Source organism: Vipera ursinii, assembly GCF_947247035.1.
Source record: "Vipera ursinii genome assembly, chromosome: 3".
In the NCBI taxonomy this organism is placed as follows: Eukaryota; Metazoa; Chordata; class Lepidosauria; order Squamata; family Viperidae; genus Vipera; species Vipera ursinii.
Window position 1 is genome coordinate 170226810 of NC_139516.1, and position 12228 is coordinate 170239037.

Sequence of the window (12228 nt, forward strand, 5' to 3'; positions counted from 1 at the left end):
CTTGATATTGGGCTTGAGAGCAGAATGGGGAAAAACAAATCCTTCCCTCAAATTGCCACCTCCAGATCCTAATTCTTCCATAGATTAGAACTGAATACTGGGGCAGAGCATAAAAGACCTTGCAGGGCAGGAAAAAGATGCTACTAGTCAGTCAGCAGTTGCCAATTTAAAGTTGTGTAAATCTTTTTTTTTCCTACCAAGGAGCTGACTGCGTAAGTGAGAAGAATCTGAAAAAGGTATCTGAGGGAGCTAGGGAGAGAGTGCTGCTGGTGGGAAACTTGAAATTGTCTGCTCACAATTATGGGGGTTGGAAAATAGATGAGGCAATTAATTATATGGAATAAATGAACTGAAGGGGCAGGAATGAATTGGAAAGAAGAGGCCAGCTATATGCCTGGAGAAGCTTCAAAGCAGGTCATCAAGACTTGGCCTTTCCCGTTGGTCACTTAAACAAGGGATTAGAAGTATAGCCTCTGTATGTGAAAGCTCCATTTAATTCAGGAGCTGTGGATGAATCTTCAGCTGCAAATAACAATTTGTTGCTCAAAGAAAAATAGTTATACAATACAGCTGATTTTTTCTTTATGTATGTGTAAGCAGGGGAAAAACTTCATGGATACATAGCAATAGCACTCAGACTTATATACTGCTTCACAGTGCTTTACAGCTCTCTCTAAGCAATTTACAAAGTCAGCATATTGGCCCCAACAATTTGGGCCCTCATTTTACAAACCTTGGAAGGATGGAAAGCTGAGTCAACCTTGAGCCAGTTCAGATTGAAGGAATCAAACTCCAGGCAGATAATAATAATAATAATAATAATAATAATAATAATAATAATAATAATAATAATAATAATAATAAAGTTAGAAGGGACCTTGGAGGTCATCTAGTCCAACCCACTGCTCAGGCAGGAAACTGTATACCATTTCAGACAAATGGCTGTCCAGTCTCTTCTTAAAAACTTCCAGTGTTGGAGCATTCACCACCTCTGGAAGCAGTTTGTTCCATTGGTTAATTGTTCTGTCAGGAAGTTTCTCCTTAGTTCTAGGTTGCTTCTCTCCTTGACTAGTTTCCATCTGTTGCTTCTTCTCCTGCCTTCAGGTGCTTTAGAGAATAGCTTGGCTCCCACTTCTTTGGGTCAGCCCCTGAGATATTGGAACACTGCTATCATGTCACCCATAGTCCTTCTCTTCATTAAACTAGACATACCCAATTCCAGCAACCGTTCCTTATATGTTTTAGCCTCCAGTCCCCTAATGATCTTTGTTGCTCTTCTATGTACTCTTTCTAAAGTCTCAGTATCTTTTTTACATCGTGTACCTGTGCATTTGGTTTTTCGTGCCTAAATGTAGAACCTTACTTTTTTCACCACTAAATTTCATTTTGTTAGGTAGCACCCAATGTTCAAGTCTGTCAAGATCTTCCTGTATCTTAAGCCTATCTTCTGTAGTATTGGCTATTCCTGCCAGCTTGGTATCCTCTGCAAATTTGATGAGTTCCCCATCTATCTCCTTGTCCAAATCGTTGATGAAGATCAAGAGCACTGGGCCCAGAACAGAGCCCTGGAGCACCCCACTACACACTTCCCTCCATGTAGATGCAGTTCCATTGAGGACCACACGCTGAGTACGGCCTGTCAGCCAGCTACGAATCCATCTGGTGGTGATGCTGTCTAACCCACATTTTTCTATCTTATCAAGTAGTAGGTTATGATTTACTTTATCAAATGCCTTACTGAAGTCCAAGTAAATTATATCCACAGCATTCCTCTGGTTCATTAATTTTGTCACTTGGTCAAAGAATGCAATAAGATTTGTCTGGCATGATCTGTTTTTGACAAACTCATGTTGGCTTTTAGTAATGACTTTGTTTGCCTCTAGGTGTTCACTGACTCGTTGTTTCATTATCTTTACCAGAATCTTCCCAGGTATTGAGGTCAGGCTGATAGGTCTGTAGTTTCCTGGATCAATTTTTTCCCCTTTTTTGAAGATGGGAACTACATAAGCTCTTTTCCAGGCCTCTGGTAGTTCCCCAGTGCTCCAGGAGCTTGGGAAAATATAGTTCAGTGGTTCTGAGATCACATCTGCCAGTTCCTTGAGAACCTTGGGGTATAATCCATCTGGTCCTGGTTATTTGAACTTGTCTAGGTTGGACAAGTGCTCACTTACCGTTTTCTTGCCTATCTTAATGTGTTTCTATTCTGTTTTTTATGGCACTGTTTTTGATAGGTTGGACTGTTTTTTCTCTTTGTGTAAAGACAGTTGTACAAAATGAGTTAAATAGTTCTGCTTTCTCCCTGTTGCTTGTCACCTTCTTGCCACTTTCCCCCACTAATGGACCATTCATTTGCTTAAGTTTTTTCTTGTTTTTTACATGTTGAAAGAAGCTTTTTTGCTATTTTTGACTTTGGTCACAAGCCTTAGTTCAGGGGTGTCAAACTGCCGGCCCACAGGCCAGACACATCATCTGGAAGCCGCACCCACCCCATTGCCGGCAATGGCAAAACCGTCCCGATATGTTGTGCGACATCATGTGACGTCGCGAGTTTGACATGTCTGCCTTAGTTCATTTTGAGCCTTAGCTTTCCTCACTTCATCTTTGTAGGCATGGCTATTTGCTGATATTCTGCCTTAGTTATGTGCCCCTCTTTCCACTTTTTATACTTGTCCTTTTTATCTTTCAATTTATCAGAGAGTTCTTTATGCAGCCATGCTGGTTTCTTTTGAGAGCTGTTATTTTTCTTTGTTGGTATTGTGCTACACTGGGCTTTTATTATCTCACTTTTCAAAATTTCTCAAACTTCCTGAGTTGTTTTCCCCTTTAGGATTCTCATCCATGGAATCCTTCCCAAGCTCTCTCTAAGTTTATTGAAATTAGCTCTTTTAAAGTCCAAGACTCTAGTTTGACTGTGTTCTATTGCTTGTGCTTCCAGAATGTTGAATTCCAATATTGCATGATCACTTCCCCCCAAGGTCCCTGTGGCTTCAACACCTTCTATCATTTCATCTCTGTTGGCTAATCCCCTAGTTCCCTTCTCTATTTTTGGGAGACAAAGTTGTCTACTAGGTTTGTCAGGAATCTGTTTGATCTTCCACTTGGTGCAGTTTTGTCTCCCAGTTGATGTCAGGGTAATTAAAGTCCCCCATTACTATTGTGATATGCTTTCTACATACCTTAGTTAGCTGACTAGCAAAAAGTTCATCTATTTCCTCTGTTTGGTTGGGCGGCCTATAGTATACACCTATGGCAATGTCATTTCCCCCCCTTTTATATTGACCCAAATGCATTCAAGACAGTTTTCATCACTGTCGTGCTCTACTTCTGTAGAGATATAGTTATTTCTTATATAGAGAGCAACTCCACCTTCTCTTTTGTTTGGTCTGTTTCTTTTAAATAATTTAAATCACTCTAGCTGCATTTGTGGGTTTCATCCCACGTTTCCGTAATGGCAAAAATATCATATCTGCCCTCATTTACCTGAATTTCTAGTTCTAGTCTGCACAGCTGATGATACATATCATGGCTTGGCTATAAATGTTACATTATTTTGTATGTAGTGAATGTGGTAACTCCCAAGTCATATTCTTCCAACCATTAATTTGTAAGAAAGGCCAGAGGATATAGATTTATCTGATTAGGATCATGGTCCTGGAGAAGAGGCAAATTTTAGCTCTCTCTTATGGTTATTACTTACCTTCATCATAATCTGTTCAGAAACCAAAGTTTGAGTCACCTTTGGGTCAAGTTTAACTCCTGATAACATATACATAGTCATCCATTTTCTTGGAAAAGAATATAGAACTGGGTTTTGTGATTGCCTTTTTCTGGAATGTTCTGACTTTCCACTGTAGTCTACAGCCCTGCAACTTCCTGGTGGTCCCACACCCAAGTGCTAACTAGATGTGATTCTGCTTAGCTTTTTCAGGTCACTCAAGGATAGCTATGTGCTGCTACCTAACAGGGCAGAGAAACTTCTATCTGAAGGACTCTGAAGTCCTTATCTAATCATAGGAAGAGAGCAATAACGTAAATAAGATTTAGAAATGTATCAGTAAATTAATACCTATTGCAAGTATCTTCATATTTTTACTTATTAATTTTTATTAAAATCTATTGGAAAGAGTCTTTTGAATATAATAAAATCTAGAGTCAGTAGATTTGAAGTTGTATACTGGAAGTTCCTACTACAACTAATCAAATGGCAACAGCTATTCTTTTCTTCCTCAATAAATGTGTCTATTCTTTGGTGGGAAAAAGAAGTAAAAAAAATATGAAAGAAATTATTGAGGAAACACTGGAGGAGAATAAGTGGAAGAAAGCTTCAAGGCTTTCATCAAATTCTGTGAATTACTACTGGCTCAGATATCTCTTGGTGGTAAAAAAAATGGGAAAAACATCAAGAAGCAGAGAACAGGAACAATATTTCAAGCAGGAACTAAATGGATTATATACTGCCTTTAATATAGTAATGTAAAGTTCCAGTTATGAGTTCTATTTGCATTATTATTTAGTCAGATATCAGATACAAACTTGCTTAATTTTAAAAGTGCAACTGATGTATGTTTATAATAGTCCCTCAATTAAAATTATTACTCTTTGTTTCATTTTATTCATATTCCTACCCACAAGAGGACACTCTTTCCATTTTTCTTCCCACAAATATTAAAACAAAAGGTTTCATAATATATTAGCCTTTCTAGACCCTTCCTCCTAAGTCCGATGTTTTTAATTTAGCTGCTAGCTATATTCTGATACAATATGTCAGTCAATAGTTTAACTTACATTTTAATATGAACTTAGCAAATTTCAGACTTTCAGACCAATACCTGAATTAAAATGTGATTTCTCCTGTTTTGCAACATAGGTTTCTTATAAAAAATATGTGTGCAGCTATCTACATATTGGTGCATAGAAATGTTTCTAATGTATGAAAATATATACAAAAATGCAACATATTGGGAAAAAGTACTTACAAACATGTATAAAGAGAAACATGCAGACAACTTAAAAGGGCTACCAAAAGGTAGCATGAAATGCAGTAGCAAGGTGCTATCAGTTCAAGATACAGAAATAATGCAGTATGCTTCCTGAAATATCTGCATTGATTGCCATTTTATTTAGAAGGCCTAATTAAAGTTAATGATATTAATCTTTAAAGCTTAGAAGTCTTAAGATCTGACTGCATTACAAACATGTCTGAGTGTTAAGATTTGTAAGACAGACAGCCTTCTGAAGATGCCTCCACTGTCAGAGGCTTAGTAATTCAACACATGGAAAAGAGTCATTTGCTTTGTTCCAAGCTAAATGAGCTGCCTGTAGAATAGGAGCCAACAGGCATCTCTTTCACCAGGTTTTTAATTAATTTTAATGTAGTCATTTTATTTGTTTAAACAATTTATTTGGCTACCCATTTCATAGAAGTGATTCTGGGCAGCATACAAAGAATTAGTCCCCCCCCTCCCCCAAATAGAATTTTAAAAAAAATCAACTATCCACGTAACATATGGAGTTGAGAAAAGAGTAATTCCCAATTTATAAACAGAAAAAAAAAACCAATAGCCAATCAGCAGAGCCCACTTAACCTCCTGGCCCAAATGCCTTTGGGAGCAATCAGGTCTTTAGTGTCTTGCAAAAGGCTGATGTGTTTGGGGCCATTTATGTTCTGTAGAGCAGGCACTGGGACAGAGAAAGCATGACTCCTGGATCCACCAAAATTCACAGCTTGATAGCAGAGATCGGAAACTTACCCAGCCTGTCGGTTCTGGTCAGGTGAGCAAAAACAATAGGAGAAGGGCAATCTCATATATAGTCTGGCCTGATGCTATGTAGGGTTTTATAGGTAATAACGAGCAATTTAAAAAGCACCTGGAAGCCCACATGAAGCCAATAAAGCTTGAAGAACTGCAGTTTTATAGAAGTGTATCATAAATATTCCCCAGGCTGCTGTATTCTGGAGCAGTTGCAGTTTTCAGATGTTGTTCAAGGGGAGCCCTATTATAATAAATTAAAGGGGAAGTGATTAAGGCATTGATTACCATAAGGCTTTCCAATTGGCATATAAGCTAAACCTGTCATAGTTGCCACCTGTTCTTTGAGCAAGAGTTGTGAGCCTAGAAAAACCTGCAGATTTTGTATCACTTGTGTCTTGGGGAGTGTAACCCCATTCAGAGCCAAACATGGAAAAAGTCGAAACCTGCACTTGGTCTTGGCAGAACTGAGTGGAAGTCCATCCTCCTTCTCATCCAAACTCTCAGAGCCTCCAGACTCTGGGAAAGAACCACAGGAATATCAACCTGTTGGTCTAGATAAGATCTGTATTCCTTGCACAGTGAAAAATACTGCAATGGAATACAAGGCTATAAACAAAATTATAATATGCAGTAATGATAGTAAACATTTTTTATTGATCCTGACATCTAAGATATCCTGATTACTACAGGTTGGAATCATAGATCTGTATCTGGTCCTCACTGCATAGAGATTTCATATAATTGGAAAAGCAGAAATACACATATTTAGGAATTCTGTTGCCTTTTCCATTATCCATCAAATGCACTGTTAGGTACAATTGCCTCTTCTGAATCAAGTTTGTACATCTGGCATTTCCCATTCCTGACCACTTTCTTACTAGCTTGTGAAATAAATACAATTGTTTGGCAGTGTGAACTTTCTTTAGCGCTGCCTTTTTGTATTGGAATATAAATTGATCGTTTCCAGTCTCTTGGCCACTGCTGTGTTTCCTTCCTTCCTTCCAGACAAGTAGCATGTTAACTGCCTAAGTTTTCAAACCATTCTGCTGGTATTTCATCAGCTCCTGCAGCTTTATTGTTAGCAATATTTTCTAGGGCCCATTTAACTTCACTTTCCAGAATGTCTGGTTCTAGTTCAATGAGCAAGTCTTGGTGTGTATCATAGATTCTGGGACTGTTTTTTGCACAGTTCTTCCATATAATCACACTATTGTTCTTTTATATCTTCTTTATTTCAATAGAACTTTGTTTTGTTTTCCTATCTTTTCATAAAAAATTCCTTCGATTTTAATAATTTTCTTAAACACTCAGTTTTTCCCATTTGATTGCTGCCATGGGTTCTATGAATATCTTATTTAGATATAATTCCTTGCCTTTTTTTCTTCTTCACCTTTTTTCCAGATCTGGTTCGACACATTTTCTGTCTCTGTTACCTTTTGCTTTCAACTTTTCTTCTATTTTGAATGTATGTATAATAGCCACTTGGCCAAAGTGATTTTTGCACTTTGGGAGGTTTTTTGCTTATCTTCTCTTTAATACAGTAGGATATTATTATTATTATTATTATTATTATTATTATTATTATTATTATTATTAGTAGTAGTAGTAGTAGTAGTAGTAGTAGTAGTAGTAAAGTTGGAAGGGACCTTGGAGGTCATCTAATCCAACCCCCTGCCATATCATAAATTTCAATTCAGAGTACAGATAGCCCTCAATTTACAAGCACAATTAAACCCAAAATTTCTTTTAAGTGAGACATTTGTTAAATTAGTTTTGCCCCACTTTATGACCTTTCTTGCCACAGTTGTTAAGTGAATCACTGCAGTTGATAAGTCAGTAACCCAGTTGTTAAGTGAATCTGACTTCTCCATTGACTTTGCTTGTCAGAAGACTGCAAAAGGTGATCACATGACCTTGAGACACAGCAACGGTCAGAAATATGAACCAAATGCCAAGCATCTGAATTTTGATCACATGATCATGGGGATGCTACAAAGGTTTTAACTGTGAAAAATGGTCATAATCACTTTTTCCAGTACCGTTGTAATTTTGAATGGTCACTAAATGAACTGTTGAAAATCAAGACTATCTGTACTTCAGGCTGTATTTATTTATTTATTTATTTATTTATTTATTTATTTATTTATTTATTTATTTATTTTTGGGACTTATATGCTGCCCTATCTCCCAAAGGACTCAGGGCGGCTTACAACAATAAAAAAAACAATACAAAAATTAAAAACGAATTAAATAACAGCCCCAAAATAAATTAACTACAGTTAAAAATTAAAACATATTTAAAAACCCATCATCAATCCAGGTCAGCTTGATGGAAGAGAAAAGTTTTGAGGTCGCGGCGAAAGGACCGGAGGTCCGGGGCCATCCGAAGCTCAAGGGGAAGCTGGTTCCAAAGGGCTGGTGCTCCCACAGAGAAGACCCTCCCCCTGGGGGTCGCCAGCCGACATTGTGTGGCCGACGGCACCCTGAGGAGGCCCTCTCTGTGTGAGCGCACTGGGCAATGGGAAGTCGTCCCGGTAGCAGACACTCAAGTATTATTTATCAAATCTAATCCACTCTATTTTGCAATAATTCTTAAATAATCTGTGGATATATTCATTATTATAGCATTTGTTAGTGTTCCACGTATTATAATTATATCTATAATGACATCAGGAATTTTTATTTTAATAATTCCATGAAATTCAGTCAAGAGTTCTTCAGCTTCTCAAATGTAGTCCATGAAATCTATTCTTTACCTTCACTGCATAATCAAGCTAAGTATGCCCTGAGCCTACTCAAAGAGAGGTTTAGGAATCTTCCCTTTTTTATTATACATAATCAAGTGATAAATGCCTAGGGAGAAAAATACTACTTTATTCTGTCAAAAGTTTTTCAGAATGATTCAGACTTTTAATCACTCACCACTTCTGGAATCACCTCAAAGAAGAATATTCCCTTTGCAATAATTATGCCACACTGCTTTAAGCAGCACTTTCTAGCTGGTTTTCCTACATTCTTTTGAAAAACATAAGTATCAAGACTTGACATTAGAAGTGGCTCTTGAATCAAATTACTTCATTAAAGGGTTAAAGCCAATATACTAGTTGCTGAGAAGCTGATATTCTCCATAATAATTTTAAGTCAGGACTGCAGGCATGAGTTTGATCATTTTCTTCTAATCTTTTATTCACTCACCACTTCTGGAATCAACTCAAAGAAGAATGTTTCTGGTTTGTAATGCACGGTTACCAAATGAAAGCATAATTCCAAGCAGCCACACATCTTAAATGGATTCTAAGCTTATGCTCTTGTGAATAATAATATCAACCTAAAATATTTGTGAGCTGTAAAATTGTATTTTGAGTGGTAAATTTTCCTACTTTGGATATTAGCTTCAATCCATCTGATATGAATTACTTCCCTGCGAAAAAGAAATGCATTATTTCTGTCCTCCGTATCTTTACGTAGGAGTATGGGGAAAAAAAAGGGACGCAGTGGCTCAGTGGGTTAGGATGCTGAGCTTGTCGATCAGAAGGTCGGCAGTTTGGCGGGTCGAATCCCGAGTGCCGCGTAGCAGAGTGAGCGCCTATTACTCATCCCAGCTTCTGCCAACCTAGCAGTTCGAAAGCACGTAAAAATGCAAGTAGAAAAATAGGGACCACTACGGTGGGAAGGTAACAGTGTTCCGTGCGCCTTTGGCATCTAGTCATGCCAGCCACATGACCACGGAGACGTCCTCGGACAAGCACTGGCTCTTTGGCTTTGAAACGGAGATGAGCACCGGCCCCTAGAGTTGGAAACGACTAGCACACGTGTGCGGGGGAATCTTTACCTTTACCTTTTATGAAAAAAATGCCTGAGAAACAGCTTTGTTTCCAGTCAGGCTCCTTGCTGTGTTAAAAACTTTATTTACAGTGTTTTCTAATAAATTATTAGGAAAGCTGATGGGCTAAAGATTGGCTGAGGCATATTAACAATTATATCTTTCTAGTCAACACTATCACAGATATCATGCTGAATTAATAAATATTGTAATTTGCAAAAGACAGAAAGCAACAAATGTCTTTGCAAACCTGAAGAGCTCTACTTGGGTGGCAGCAAGGGAAACAATGAAAATATATTGCAATTAATGAATGACAGAATACTTATAAGTCTGATTAACTAAGCAGGTGATTCATGCAGTAATCCTTCTTGAAAGAAAGTGTCCATTTTGAGATGCTAAATGAGAGCATAAATGCAGTCAGGCATAGGAGCCTTAAAGATAGAAAGTGTTCAGACCTGCTTGTTGATATAGTCAGAGAAATTAATTCTTTGGGGTGAGAGGGGTTCATTTTTCATATTGTATAAGACTAAGGTTCAAAATTCAAAGACATACAGTTATATTTCTGTCAAATCAAAATGGATGTAATGATTTAGCAGAGCAGAGTGATATTCCTAATGTTAATCACTTGACAGGAGGGTAAGGATTCATAATGTACAAATTCTTTGCTTCAGCTAAAATGGCTGAAGTCCCCTCTCCTACATATGGCCATTTACTAGCACCTAGGAAATGTGTCTTTTCCATAGCAACCCTTCCCTCTGAGATTTGGCAGGCCCCCAACTTTTTAGCCTTCCAGAATGCTATAAAGAGCTGGCTGTTTTCCCCAAGGGTGGGGTAACATGAGGTTGTTTTTTTTTTGAAAATTCCCAGCCAGGCAGGAAGAGGGATCAAGTGGAGACTTAGCTTTTAGTCTTTGCGCAACTGCAAGAGACCTAGGACTGACAACCCCCCCTCCATGTTTCATGGAATTTTATCTATTCCCAAGGGAAGGTTAGTATTCTAGGGAGATTCTTGTACTAGAGTTAGAATACAAAAAAAGTAATAAGCTTGAACCTTTTCACGTGTATCTAATTGTTTGACCTGACAGATAGGAGCCTGTGTGTCAGAATCCATTTATATTTCATTTCTAACTATCTCCTCTGAGCTAAAACCAAATCTCACCTTCCCCTGGATTCTGCCATATTCCCAAGGGGATAGGCACGCGGGCTTTATTGCTTTCACTTCCTCCATTAAATGCAACCTTTTGTTTATTCGCCTTCGTGTCTGCTATCCATTACAATGTAACAAATTGCTTTCTATACTGTGCATCTCTCTGAATTCTTCCTCCCTTACCGGGCAACTAGGAAAAGGGGTGGGGGAAGAGACACAAACCTCTGGGATCTGGTTTATTTCTCCAAAGGAGGTGTGAAGAGCTGTGGAATGATCGCGCTGCAAATGGAACCAGATTGATGTTACCTTTCCTTTCCCACGATGGACTTACCACCTGGAGATTGGCCGGTCTGGAACTGCCCGGATGAACTGTGGGGTGGGGTTTTCTTGGGGACACTTTAAAAATATCGATCTGTAAGGGAATTCCTCAGATCCTGTCTATTATGCCTGCTGTCTCTTATTCTTAGTAAAAGTTCCTGCCTGGAAGAAACTGTCTCCAAGAGTTCTGCTTTCTTAAGATGTGAGTTGAAGTAGGTCCTGACACTGTGGGTGGTTCTCTTGGATGCATCCAAGTAAGATGGCTGAAGCACACAATTTTTGTTTTTGTTATCATTGCTATGATCTACTCAGAATTCTGTTCTTGAGCAGCCATTTATTGGAATCATGAATGCTGTGAGGATAATATTAATTCATTCAATATAAGGAACTGAGGTTAGTTTCATTGGGTAACTCAGATATGAATACTCTACAGTCTATACTCTTATTTCTGCCTAATGCTTGATTATTTGGTAGATTTGCATCTCATCTGCCAATGTAGTTGAAGGTCTTTGTAATAGTAGGAGATGTATAAGTGGCCTCTGAGGATACTAAAAACATTTGTCCTACATTGGCACTGTTCCACTTGTGTAATGGAGCTGCTAACTTAGACCCATTTATTACAGAATGATGGTTTTGCTAAGCCAGTGTAGATTCACTCCATCAGCTTAAATAACTTGTCTTCTAAAGCTAATTGATTTGTCTACTCTACTAAGGACAATAATGGCATCCTTCAATTGGTGTAGCTTAATTACAGTTTGAATTGGAAAGAAATTATTCTCCCATCTCCACTTGTTGGTTAAATATGGACCTTTCCTCTTCATAGTGGCCTTTAGGATGTATTATGAAGTAGTCCAAAATCTATCGACTGTACAGAGGCAAAAAGTGTGTCCGATGTTAAGCAGAGTTCCTTATAGTTAGACAAAACATCAAAGGATCAGAAAGATGGCTAGTTCTGGCAATGAATATCTGCAGAATAAACCCAAAAACTAAACAAACCTTGGGCTAATTACATTTCCACCCAATGGCATTAAACTTGTGTTTGGTAAAGGTATTAATTGTGATTCCATCACTGCCATTCAGACTGAAGCAGAATAGGACTGTGCTATTTATATAATGAGTGGAAAGACCCATATGGATAAACATGCTTATCCTGCAGGAATTATGTGAGAATTACAAAAAGTATTAATA